The sequence below is a fragment of the Halichoerus grypus genome, chromosome 10 (assembly GCF_964656455.1).
Source record: "Halichoerus grypus chromosome 10, mHalGry1.hap1.1, whole genome shotgun sequence".
In the NCBI taxonomy this organism is placed as follows: domain Eukaryota; kingdom Metazoa; phylum Chordata; class Mammalia; order Carnivora; family Phocidae; genus Halichoerus; species Halichoerus grypus.
In genome coordinates this window covers 42775549-42788087 of record NC_135721.1, presented here as the reverse complement: position 1 = coordinate 42788087, position 12539 = coordinate 42775549, and the positions used below count along the sequence as shown (strand labels likewise).

General features: G+C 33.8%; 1 protein-coding gene across 4 annotated transcripts in view; it reads left to right on the top strand.

Moving 5' to 3' along the window:
- CTNNA2 (catenin alpha 2) overlaps window positions 1–12539 on the top strand; it is a 1076840-nt gene that overhangs the window by 1017704 nt on the left and 46597 nt on the right. The gene's annotated exons all lie outside the window — the stretch shown is intronic.

Here is a 12539-nt window from a genome sequence, read left to right as displayed (position 1 = left end):
ACCTGAAGAGAGTTTCAGCAGCTCCCCCACCATTTGGCAGGGTTCTGTTATATGCTAGTTGCTCTTTGAAACCATGGCTTTTTTCTTGGTGCCCTAGGGCAGATAAATCTGTTCATAGTCCCTCAGTGCTATTTCTATCCACTGTAGTTCCCAGTGTTGGGGTAGGGGTTATCTTTGCTACTGGGTCTCTGTCTCTCTTGCTGATCTCTCTGTGGGCTCTTGATCCTTTAGTGTGCAGAATCTGTTCACTCAGACCTCAGTTCATCTTTAGGAGGAACTGCTCTATAAATAGGGATAGATTTGGTATCTCCATGGAGGAGGTGAGTTCAAGGTTTTTCCTCAATGTGATCTTGGACTGAAACTCAAGCCCTGCCTTTATTGACCCTTAGACTTATTTCTCAGCTTTGTACGTATTTTTACTTCAAGGCCATAGCGTAAATGTGACTTCCTTTAATAGTTGAAGTCATGGTCTTGCAGTCCCATTGACTCATCATTATTCCCCATATTCATTCAACTTTTCTACTATATTGTTTTCATACATCATACTGCATCAACTCATTGGTGAAAGTGGTATTTTCCAAGCATGTTTTATGGAACTCTGTTTCTGAAAAGAAGCTTCTATAATTCAGTACATTTGCAGATACATTCCTATATACTTTATATCATTATTGGAGAGTCACAGTATATTGACAAGTTAGAGGTATAACAAATAAACCTTTTAATTTGGAATAACTTAGAATTTCAGAGTTCTGGGTACTGAGTACATGAATTCAGAATGTACTCACACATTGATTCATCCCATTAATACTTATTACCTTTCCATGAAATAAATGTGAATTCATTGGTAAATGTAGATAGCAATGATATAGTAATAGTTTTCCATGACTTTCTTTTTATGAGTGATTACTTCCTGGGAAAGCTTCCAAATATTGAGCCTTATATAAGAATGACCTATTACCAAAAGAGAAGAGGAAGAGGTTATGTGAGCTTCTATAATAGAGCCAATTCTATGACTTGATGTTCTTTCAAAAAAAACCCCAAAAACCTAAAAACATGTTCCAGGTGGAACAATATTATGGTTTCTGTTTTTAAGATCAAAAGATTCCTCAAAGCACCTTTTAACATGCCTAAAATAGTGAATCTGGTTTAAGGTAGGGGAACACAAAAAGTGTAAGCCATCATTTTGAGACTAGAAGCTATACAGCTAATGGGGCCAGTTCCTTTGTCAACATTTCCTTTCACTGATAGGAGACTCAAACATTATCTTCTCTTTTCCAGGCCTGATACATATTTTTTTTCTGTTGGCCATTTGTTCGTGGTTTCTGTCCCACTTTGCATTATTCAGATGGCTGTGGTTCATTTAGACCTGTGCTGTCAAATACAGTAGCCACATGGCTATTTATTTTTTATTGCATAAAAATATATATAATAAAACCATTTTAACCATTTTAAGTGTACAGATCTGTGGCGTTAAATACATTTATATTGTGTAACCATCACCACCATCAATCTCAAGAAATTTTTCATTTTCCCCAACAGAAACTGTACCATTGAACACTAACTCCTCATTCCTCTCTCTCCTCTACCTCTGGCAACCACCATTCTCCTGTCTGTATAAATTTGACTACTCTAAGTATCTCAGATAAGTGGAAACATCGTGCATTTGTCTTTTTGTGACTGGCTTATTTCACTTGGCATAATGTTCTCAGGGTTTGTCCATGTTGTAGCTTATGTCAGACTTTCATTCCTTTTTAAGACTAAATAATATTGTATGTATATATCATATTTTGTTTATCCATTCATCCATGTTGGAAACTTGGATCGATTCCAACTTTTGGCTATTGTGAATAATGCTATAAACATTGGTGTACAGATGTCTTCTTAAGACCCTGCTTTTAGTTCTTTGGAGTATATACTGTGGAGTAGAATTGCTGGATAATATGATATTTAATTTTAATTTTTTGAGGAATCACTGCACCATTTACATTCCCATCAACAGTGCACAAAGGTTCTAATTTCTCTGCGTTCTTGCCAACACTTATTTTCTGTCTTTGTTTTTGTTTGTTTTTATAATAGCCATCTTAATGAGTGTGAGATGGTATCTCACTGGATTTGATTTGCATTCCCTAATAATTAGTGATATTGAACATCTTTTCATGTATTGATTAGTCATTGTATATTTTTTACAGGAATGTATACTCAAGGCCTTTGCTCCTTTTTAAATCAGGTTCATTTATTTTTAGTGTTGAGTTGTAAGATTTTTTTTATATATTACAGATATTAACTCCTTGTTAGATATATAATTTGTAAATCTTTTCCCTGATTCTGTGGGTTTCCTTTTTACTCTGTTGTGTCCTTTTATGCACAAAAGTTTTTAAAATTTTGGTATAGTCAAATTTATCAGTTTTTCTTTTGTTACCTGTGTTCTTGGTATCATATATAAAAAATCATTGCCAAATCCAATGTCAGGAAGTTTCTTTGTTTTCTTGTAATATTTTTATAGTTTAGCTCTTATGTTAAGGTCTTAATCAATTTTGAGTTAATTTTTATATATGGTATAAGATAAGGGTCCCACATCATTTTTTTTTTTTTTGCATATGGATATCAAGTTTTCTAAACACTACTTGTTGAAAACACTGTCCTTTTCCTGTTAAATGGTCTTGTGACAACCCTGTTGAAAAATCATTTTGCCATATGCATGAGAGCTTACTTCTCGGCTCTCTATTCTGTTCTGTTGGTCTATGTGTCTGTCTATATGCCAGTATTACACTTTTTTGAAAAAAAAAGTTTATTTTTTTATTTTTTAATTATAGTTGACATGTAATAACATTAGTTTCATGTGTACAACATAGTGATTTGACAACTATATATGTTACAAAATGCTTACCATGTTAGTTACTACTTGTCACTATACAAAGTAATTGCAATATTATTGACTATGTTCCCTATGCTGAATATTACATCCCCTTGACTTAACTGGAAGTTTGCAACCCTTAATCCCCTTCACTTATGTCACCACCCCCCCAACCCTGCCAAGACATCCCAGTATCAGACAGCTTGCTTGTTTTGTTTCTTTGTTAGATTACACAGATAAGTGAAATCATATGGTATTTATCTTTCTCTCTCTGACTTCACTTAGCATAATACCCTCTAAGTCATCTGTGTTGCCACCAATGGCAAGATCTCATTTTTTATGGGTGAATAATATTTCATTGTGTGTGCACATAAACACCACATCTTCATTCATCTATTGATAAACATTTACATTGCTTCTATATCTCAGCTATTATAAATAATGCTGCAATAAACATATGGGTGGATGTATCTTTTCCAATTAGTGTTTTCATTGTCTTTGGGTAAATACCCAGTACTGGAATTAGTGGATCATATGTATTTTTGGTTATTTATTTATTTATTTATTTTTTGAGGGACCTCCATATTCTTTTCCACAGTAACTGTACCAGTTTGCATTCCGAACAACAGTGATTAGGGTTCTTTTTTCCCCCACATTCTTGCCAATACTTGTTATTTCTTTTTGATTTTGGTCATTCTGACAGGCGCAAGCTGATATTTCATTGTGGTTTTGATTTGCATTTCCTTGATGATGAGTGATGTTGAGTATCTTTTCATGTGTCTGTTGGCCATCTGTATGTCTCCTTTGGAAAGATTTTTATTTAGATCCTTTGTGCATTTTTTATTTTATTTTTTATGTTATTTTTTTAAAGTTTTTATTTAAATTCCACTTAGTTAATACACAATGTAATATTAGTTACAGTTGTACAACATAGTAATTCAACACTTCCATACAATACCTGGTACTCATCACAGCAAGTTCACTCCTTAATCCCCATTACCAATTTTATCTATTCCCTCACCTGACCTCCCTCTGATAACCATCAGTTTGTTCTTTTTTTTTAAAGATTTTATTTATTTATTTGAGAGAGAGAATGAGAGAGAGAGAGCACATGAGAGGGGGGAGGGTCAGAGGGAGAAACAGACTCCCTGCTGAGCAGGGAGCCCGATGCGGGACTCGATCCCGGGTCTCCAGGATCATGACCTGAGCCGAAGGCAGTCGCCCAACCAACCGAATCAGTTTGTTCTTTATAGTTAATAGTCTGTTTCATGGTTAGTCTCCCTCTCTCTCTTTTCCCCCCATTTGTTTATTTGTTTCTTAAATTCCACATATGAGTGAAATCATATGGTACTTATATTTCTGTCACTGACTTATTTTGCTTAGCATAATACTCTCTAGCTCCATCCATGTCATTAAAAATGGCAAGATTTCATTCTTTTTTATGGCTGAATAATATTCCTGTGTGTGTGTGTGTGTGTGTGTGTGTGTGTGTGTGTGTACCACATCTTCTTTATCCTTGCATCGATGGACACTTGGGCTGTTTCCATAATCTGGCTTTTGTAGATAATGTTGTTATAGATATTGGGATATATTATCCCTTTGATAGTATTTTTTAATTCTTTGGGTAAATACCTAGTAGTGCAATCACTGAATCATAGAGTAGTTCTACTTTTAATTTTTTGAGGACACTCCAAACTGTTTTCCAGAGTGGCTGCACCAGTTTGCATTCCCATCGACAGTGCAAGAGGGTTCCCCTTTCTCTGCATCCTCACCGACACCTGATTGTGTTTTTTAACTTAGTCATTCTGACAGGTGTGAGGTGCTATTTCATTGTAGTTTTGATTTGCATTTCCCTGATGATCAGTGATGTTGAGCATTTTTCATGTGCCTGTTGGCCATCTGTATGCCTTCTTTGGAAAAATGTCTATTCATGTCTTCTGCCCAGTTTTTAAATGGATTGTTTTTTGGGTGTCGAGTTTTATAAGTTCTTTATATATTTTGGATACTCACCCCTTATCAGATATGTCATTTGCAAATATATCCTCCCATTCCATAGGTTGCCGTTTAGTTTTGTTGATTGTTTCCTTCACTAAGCAGAAGCTTTTTATTTTGATCAAGTCCCAATAGTTTATTTTTGCTTTTGTTTTCCTTGCCTCAGGAGACATATCTAGCAAGAAGTTGCTATGGCTGATGTCAAAGAGGGTACTTCCTGTGTTCTCCTCTAGGAGTTTTTTTTTTTATGGTTTTACTTATTTATTAGAGGGAGGGAGGGGGAGAGAGAGAGGGAAGAGTGGGGGGAGAGGCAGAGGGAGAAGCAGACACCCCACTGAGCAGGGAGCCTGATGCAGGGCTCCATCCTAGGACCCTGAGATCATGACCTGAACCAAAGGCAGACACTTAACCAACTGAGCCACCCATGCACCCCACTCCTCTAGGATTTTTATGTTTTAAGGTCTCACATTTAGGTCTTTGATCCATTTTGAATTTATTTCTGTGTATGGAGTAAGAAAGTGGTCTGGTTTCATTCTTTTGCATGTTCCTATCCAGTTTCCCCAACACCATTTGTTGAAAAGACTGTCTTTTTCCCATTGGCTATTCTTTCCTGCTTTGTTGAAGATTCCTTGACCATACAATTGTGGGTTCATTTCTGGGTTTTCTGTTCTGTTCTATTGATCTGTGGGTCTATTTTTGTGCCAGTACCATACTGTTTTGATTACTACAGCTTTGTAATATAACTTGAAGTCCAGAATTGTGATGCCTCCAGCTTTGCTCTTCTTTCTCAAGGATGCTTTGGCTATTCCATATCTTTTGTGATTCCATACAAATTTAATCTTGTTGGTTCTAGTTCTGTGAAAAATGCTATTGGTATTTTGATAGGGATTACATTAAATGTGTAGATTGCTTTGGGTAGGGTAGACATTTTAACAATATTTGTTCTTCCAATCGATGAGCATGGAATGTCTTTCCATTTCTCTATGTCATCTCCAATTTCTTTCATCAGTGTTTTATAGTTTTCAGAGTATAGGTCCTTCACCTCTTTGGTTAGGTTTATTCCTATGTATCTTATTATTTTTGGTGCAGTTGTAAATGGGACTGATTCTTTAATTTTTCTTTCTGCTGCTGCATCATTGGTGTATAGAAATGCAACAGATTTCTATATGTTGATATTGTATCCTGTGACTTTACTGAATTTGCTTATCAGTTCCAGCAGTTTTTTGGTGGAGTCTCTTGGATTTTCTATATAGTTACATGAAGTTACACATGTGATAAAATGGCCTGTAACTTACCCACATATACGCACAACTGCATGTGTAACTGCTGAAATGTGAATAATCTCTGTAAATCTTATTATCAGTTTCCCACTTTTATTGTACTATAGTTATGCCAGATGTTAACACTGGGGGAGGCTGGATCAAGGGTGCATAGGACATCCTCATATATATCCTTGTAAGTTCCTGGGAATCTATAATTACTTCAAAATGCAAAGTTAAAAATAGAAGAAATAATTAAATCAAATTAAACTCAGTTCCTCAGTCATACTAGCCACATTTTAAGTGTTTTATAGTCACATGTGTCTAGGGGCTGCTATATTGGACAGTGTAGAATTATAGAACATGTCCATTATTACAAAAATTCTCTTGGACAGCACTGCTATAGATAGATACTCTGACGTCTGAAGGAGTTTCATAATTCACTCCTGACCTATGCAATGATAACATTAAAAGAAAATGCTACCCTTGTACATATGTTGAGTTCAGGGTCTCTTCTTTTAAAGATACTGGTTGTTACCCCACAGTTACCACCCAACTTCCAGTAAGAGCAGCCACACAACCTGGCACAACATAAAGAAGCTAGTAACTTTGATTCCCCCACTCCTCCAAGTGACACAACTATCTTTTCTATCTCCTTTTTCTTCTGTTTATGATGTGGGGAAAGTGGGTCATGTCACTGATTCTATATTCAAAGAAATCTGTGCTTTGAAACTTTTTGAAACTTGCATGATGTTCAGAATCCTATACTAGATAGGGTTTTCCAGATGTTTCAAAGAATTTTCTTAATTCATTTTCATGAAGCAATGAGGATGAACATAGCTTTAACTTCACTTTAGTACCTAAAAGTACTTATGAATATCTAGACTATTCCATTTAGTAGTTGATAGTTTTTCTTGTGCTATTATCTGGGTAATTATAATGCTTTCTGTTTTTATATTTACATTTTTAAATTTGAGATTCATATATTGTGAAATTATCACAGTAAGGCTAGTTAACATCCATCACCATACATAGTTACAAATTATTTTTCTTTGATGAAAACTTTTAAGATCTACTCTCTTAGTAACTTTCAAATTTTTTTTGAAAGTAAAGTAACTTTACAAATTTTTTTCTTTGATGAAAACTTTTAAGATCTATTCTCAGTAACTTTCCAATTTTTTTTTGAAAGTAAAGTAACTACAAATTTTTTTCTTTGATGAAAACTTTTAAGATCTACTCTCTTAGTAACTTTCACATATACAATTTATTATTATTATATTATTATTGTTATTATTATTATATCCTGACAATGTAATTTTACAGCTGGGGGTTTGTACTTTTTAATTTCCTTATCCCATTTCACTGCCTGCCCTCTTCTTACCCTCCACCATCCCCTCCACCCCGGGCCTCTGGTAACCACTAATTTGTTCTCTGTATCCATGAATTTGAGTATTTCTGTGTGGTTGGTTCATTGGTTTTGTTTGTTTGTTTGGGTTTTGTTTTGTTTTGTTTTAGATTACTCATATAAGTGAGCTCATATGGTATATTTCTTTCTCTGTCTGACTTATTTCACTTAGCATAATACCCTCAAGGTCCATCCATGTTTTCACAAATGACAAGATTTCATTCTTTCGGGATGAATCAAATTCCATCCCAAAAGAATGAAATCTGTATATGTATACACACACAGTGGGGTAATAACTAGTATCTTTAAAAGAGAGACCCTGAAGTCAACATATGTACATATAACATATATATACATATGTGTATGTATATATCTATCACTTTATCATTTATTCCATTTAAGATATTTAGATTTTCATATCTTGGCTATTGTAAATAAGCATGCAATCATTGGTGTTTTCATTTTATTTGGGTAAATACCCATTAGTAGTATTGCTGGACCATGTGATAGTTGTATTTTTAATTTTTCAAGGAGCCTTCATACTGTTTTCCATAATGGCTATACCAATTTACATTCCCACCAGTAGTGCATGAGAGTTCCCTTTTCTTCACCTCCTCACCAACACTTGTTATTTCTTTTCTTTTTCATAATAGCAGTTCTAACAGGTGTAAGCTGATCTCTCATTGTGGTTTTGATTTGCATTTCCCTGGTGATTAGTGATGTTGAGCACCTTTTTTAGGTTTCTGTTGGCTATGTGTATATCTTCTCTGGAAAAATGTCTATTCAGGTGTCTCGCTCATTTTTAAATTGGATTATTTGCCTTTATTGCTACTGAGTTTATGAGTTCTTTATGTATTTTGGATATAACTCTTTATCAGATATATGATTTGCAAATATTTTCTCCCATTTGGTAGGTTGCCTTTTCATTTTGTTGATGGTTTCCTTTATTGTACAGAAGCTTTTTAGTTTGAGATCATCCCACTTGTTTATTTTGCTTTTGTTGCCTTTGCTTTTGGTGTCAAATCCAAAAAATCTTCAAGACCAGGGTCAAGTTGCTTATTGCCATGTTTTCTTTCAGGGTTTTTATGGTTTTATGTCTTATGTTCAAGTCTTTGATCCATTTTGAATTTATTTTTATGTACAGTGTAAGATAATGGTCCAGTTTTATTCTTTTGTGGCTGTCCAGTTTTTCCAACACCATTGGATAGTATTGGCTGCTTTGTCGTAAGTGAGCTGACCATATATGTGTGGGTTTATATTTACATTTTATTTTTTTTTTATTTTTTTATTTTTTTAAAGATTTTTTATTTATTTATTTGACAGAGAGAGACACAGCGAGAGAGAGAACACAAGCAGGGGGAGTGGAAGAGGGAGAAGCAGGCTTCCCGCTGAGCAGGGAGCCCGATGTGGGGCTCGATCCCAGGACCCTGGGATCATGACCTGAGCTGAAGGCAGACGCTTAACGACTGAGCCACCCAGGCGCCCCTATATTTACATTTTAAAGTAATACATTTACTCATGTAGAATTTAAAATTAAAAAAGTACATAATTTAATCATAACAAAGACTATAGAGGAAAAAATTTACTTTTCAATCAGTGATCGAGGGACATTTGGCTACTGGTATGAAAAACTAAAGTAGGATTGTGATTTCTATCTCATCTTATACACAAAAAAGAAACTGCATGTGGATTAAATATCTAAATATGAAAAGGAAACTTTAGAATTTTAGAATAAAATGGGAGACTATATTTATGATCTTGGGGTAAGGATGAGCTTTTATTTTCCAACTTTATTGAGATATAATTGACATACATCGTTGTGTAAGTTTAAGGTGTCCAGTGTATTGATTTGATACACATATATATTGCAAAATGATTACTACCATAGTGTTAACACCTCCAGCAAGGAAGAACTTCTTAAAGACCAGAGGAAAAGCACAAACTCTAGTAGAAATGATTTATACATTTGGTCCAGTAAAATTAGAATTTATATTAAAAAACTGTAATGAAAGTAAATATACAGGCTAAGACTAGAAGTAATTTGAAGCATGAATAAATAACAAAAGATTAGAAACCAAAATACCTAAAGAGCTTAGATACCAATTTAGGTAAAAACAAGCAAGTCATTAGGAAAATATGCAAAAGCTTATATTAACAACTCAGAGATAAAAATGATCAATAAATGATAAAAACAGACCCAGCCTCCTCTGTCATTAAGGTAATGGAAATTAAATTTTTTCATATCCATCAGAAATATAAGCATGACAGAAATATAAGCAAGTAAATATTTAAATTGACATATATGTACAGAATAGTTCATGAAATATGAATGTACAACTTGAACATTATTGTAAAAGTAACCTGTATAACCATCACCCAGCTCCAGATGCCCCCATATACCTCTCACAGATCACAGTACCCTTGCTCTCCACTGGTTGTAACTACTACCTTAAGTTTCGGCAGTGGTGTGCTGATTTTGTGGTGGGGGGTGGAGTGGGGAATAACCCTTACTTATGCAGCATTTGCTGATTTCCATGGAATAAGTACTCTTATCATTGTCAGATTTCAAGCAACCAGCAAGTCAACTGACTCACCAAATTCTTTAAAATTTAACAGCAGCTCTTATGAGAATGTGCAAATCTACTCTAGCACTCAACTGCCACTTCCTAACTTCTTTGCTTTTTCTTCTTTTTCTTCCTTTTTTAAAAAAAGTTTTATTACCTAAATAATCATCCTCAAATAGTTTGTATTAGTTGCTTCTCACAACATCAATATTATTATATTACTTAATTAAATTGTTTTTGAAGGCTTCCTGTATTCTGGAAGAGTTTAAGTAACATTGAGATTATCTTCTTTTTAAAGGTTTAGTGAGTTCCTCTGAGACACCACCTGGATTTACTGATTATTTGGACTAGCTTTCTCTTTAACAGTTTTATTTCTTCCATGGAAATCAGACTCTATAGATTTTTCAAAATCTCCTTTCTGGTCAGCACTGGTAAATTATATTTTCCTAGAAAGTTATGTCCTTGAGGTTCTCAAATTTATTTATATGTATTAAAAGTAGTTTTATGATACTTTTAATTTTCTGTTTTCTAGGTTATTTCAGTGTTACCTTTTTTTTACTTTTAAATATTTGTTTTCTCCTATTTTTTCTTGATGGTAATCTAGGTATATTTCTTTACATCAGTTTTGTCTTCTTTCTTTATTTTTTTGAGCCTATTCTAGATTTATTTCCAGTGTTTCATTATTCTCTAAATCATTAATCTGTTCTCATAATTTTGTTAATTTTTTCCTACTTCTTTCTAAATTCCCTGAGTCAGATCATTATTGTTTCCATTATTTCTGGTACATTCATGTTTGTAATGAAGGCCATTTGTTTTCCTCTGAGATCACTACTTTAGCATTCTTATAAGAATGAAACATATATAGTAAAAAGAGTAAAGAGTACTAAATTGTGATTCGGGACACAGAGGTCCCAAATGTAATTCTCTTTTTCTGTATCAGTCTATCTGCCAGTATCATCTTGGGCATGTCAGTTAGCCTTCCTCCTTCAGTTTCCTCAACTAGAAAATAAGGAAATATTTGATGATCTCAGAACTTCTATTTTGCTGTTTCATTTAATGAAATACGTTCCTAGCACCAGCTTGCCACTTCAGGAATTTGAACTGAGTCTACAAAATGAACTCTAGTCTCAGACTTCTTAAATAACAATTTACTAGTTTGTCTAAGTACTGTAGTCTCCTGTGTAATCACAAAAGCTGTTCTAATCATTCTTTGGCTGCAAGATGGGAGTCTGCACCTTAGCCAAACCACTCTATAGGTGTTCCTTACTAACTTAGCATATTTTGTAATAATCAATCAGCTATTGAAAGTTATATAAAGTTGATGAGGAATTGTTTTCCCAAATCCTTTGAAATTCTTAAATAAACACACACAATTGTCAGTAATAAAAAAAGTAGGCAGCGTCCACCTATTTGTGAATGGGTTAAGATGAGGCAAAAAGTAACAAATAGTATGTCAGGGTAAAATTGTAAAAAAGAGAGATTCTAAGGCCTGGAAGTTACAGAAAAATGTGTAATAATGACAACAGTATTAAACATTGACAGATTCTGCATCTAAACCTTCCTAAGAAATATAAAGCAAAAACAAGGAAAAATTTATTTAGAGATAGCAAAAAAAATTTTAGAAAATGGGAGCCAGATTGTCCCAGAATCTTATCCATATTACATAATATTTGCATGTAAAATCCCTGTCATATTTAAAAATCTAAGCAGTAATTTAAAAAAAAAATCAATGTCCTTTGTGGAAGAATTGATGTTACCATAGCAAAATGAAATATCTTTTAAGTTTTGAATTTACCAGTGTGTGTGTGTGTGTGTGTGTGTGTGTGTGTGTGTGTGTGTGTGTATTTAAGCATTGACATGAACACAATATATTTTTGTTTTTGCTATGAATGTAAAAAATGCCAGAAGGGAAATTGGGAGGGAAACTGAACAAAATGCCCTTCATTTACATTTATTTTCTGAAGCCATTTGAAGTCTCCCATTTTATAAAATGTTATTATATAACAATGGCAGTCATTGCCCACTTTATAGATCTCTACGTGTTCTAAATAAATCACTTCTGAGTAGTTTTTCTCCACATCTCACTACATCTCTAACTATAGGAATGTAATTTTGTAGCCTTAAAAAATGCATTGATTTTTAGATACACATATGGAGAGCAGAATATGTAATAATGCTAAAAAAAAGAATAAATTTATTGTTTTATTTACCTCTCAAGAAAAGAGAAAGTAAAGTTACATACTACATTTTAAGGATTTATGATGCAACATAGTTTCCTTTTCTTTTATAATAAATATTTAAAATACATGTAATATTAAACAGTCCACCAAATTGAAAACCTTACATGAAAATATGGGACAATGGTTTGGAAGCATAAAGATATCTGCTGTCACACAATGTTTCGTGTGTTCCTTCATAAATCAGTACCAGAAACATATACAAACCAATGAGAGTGAGAGCTCAAA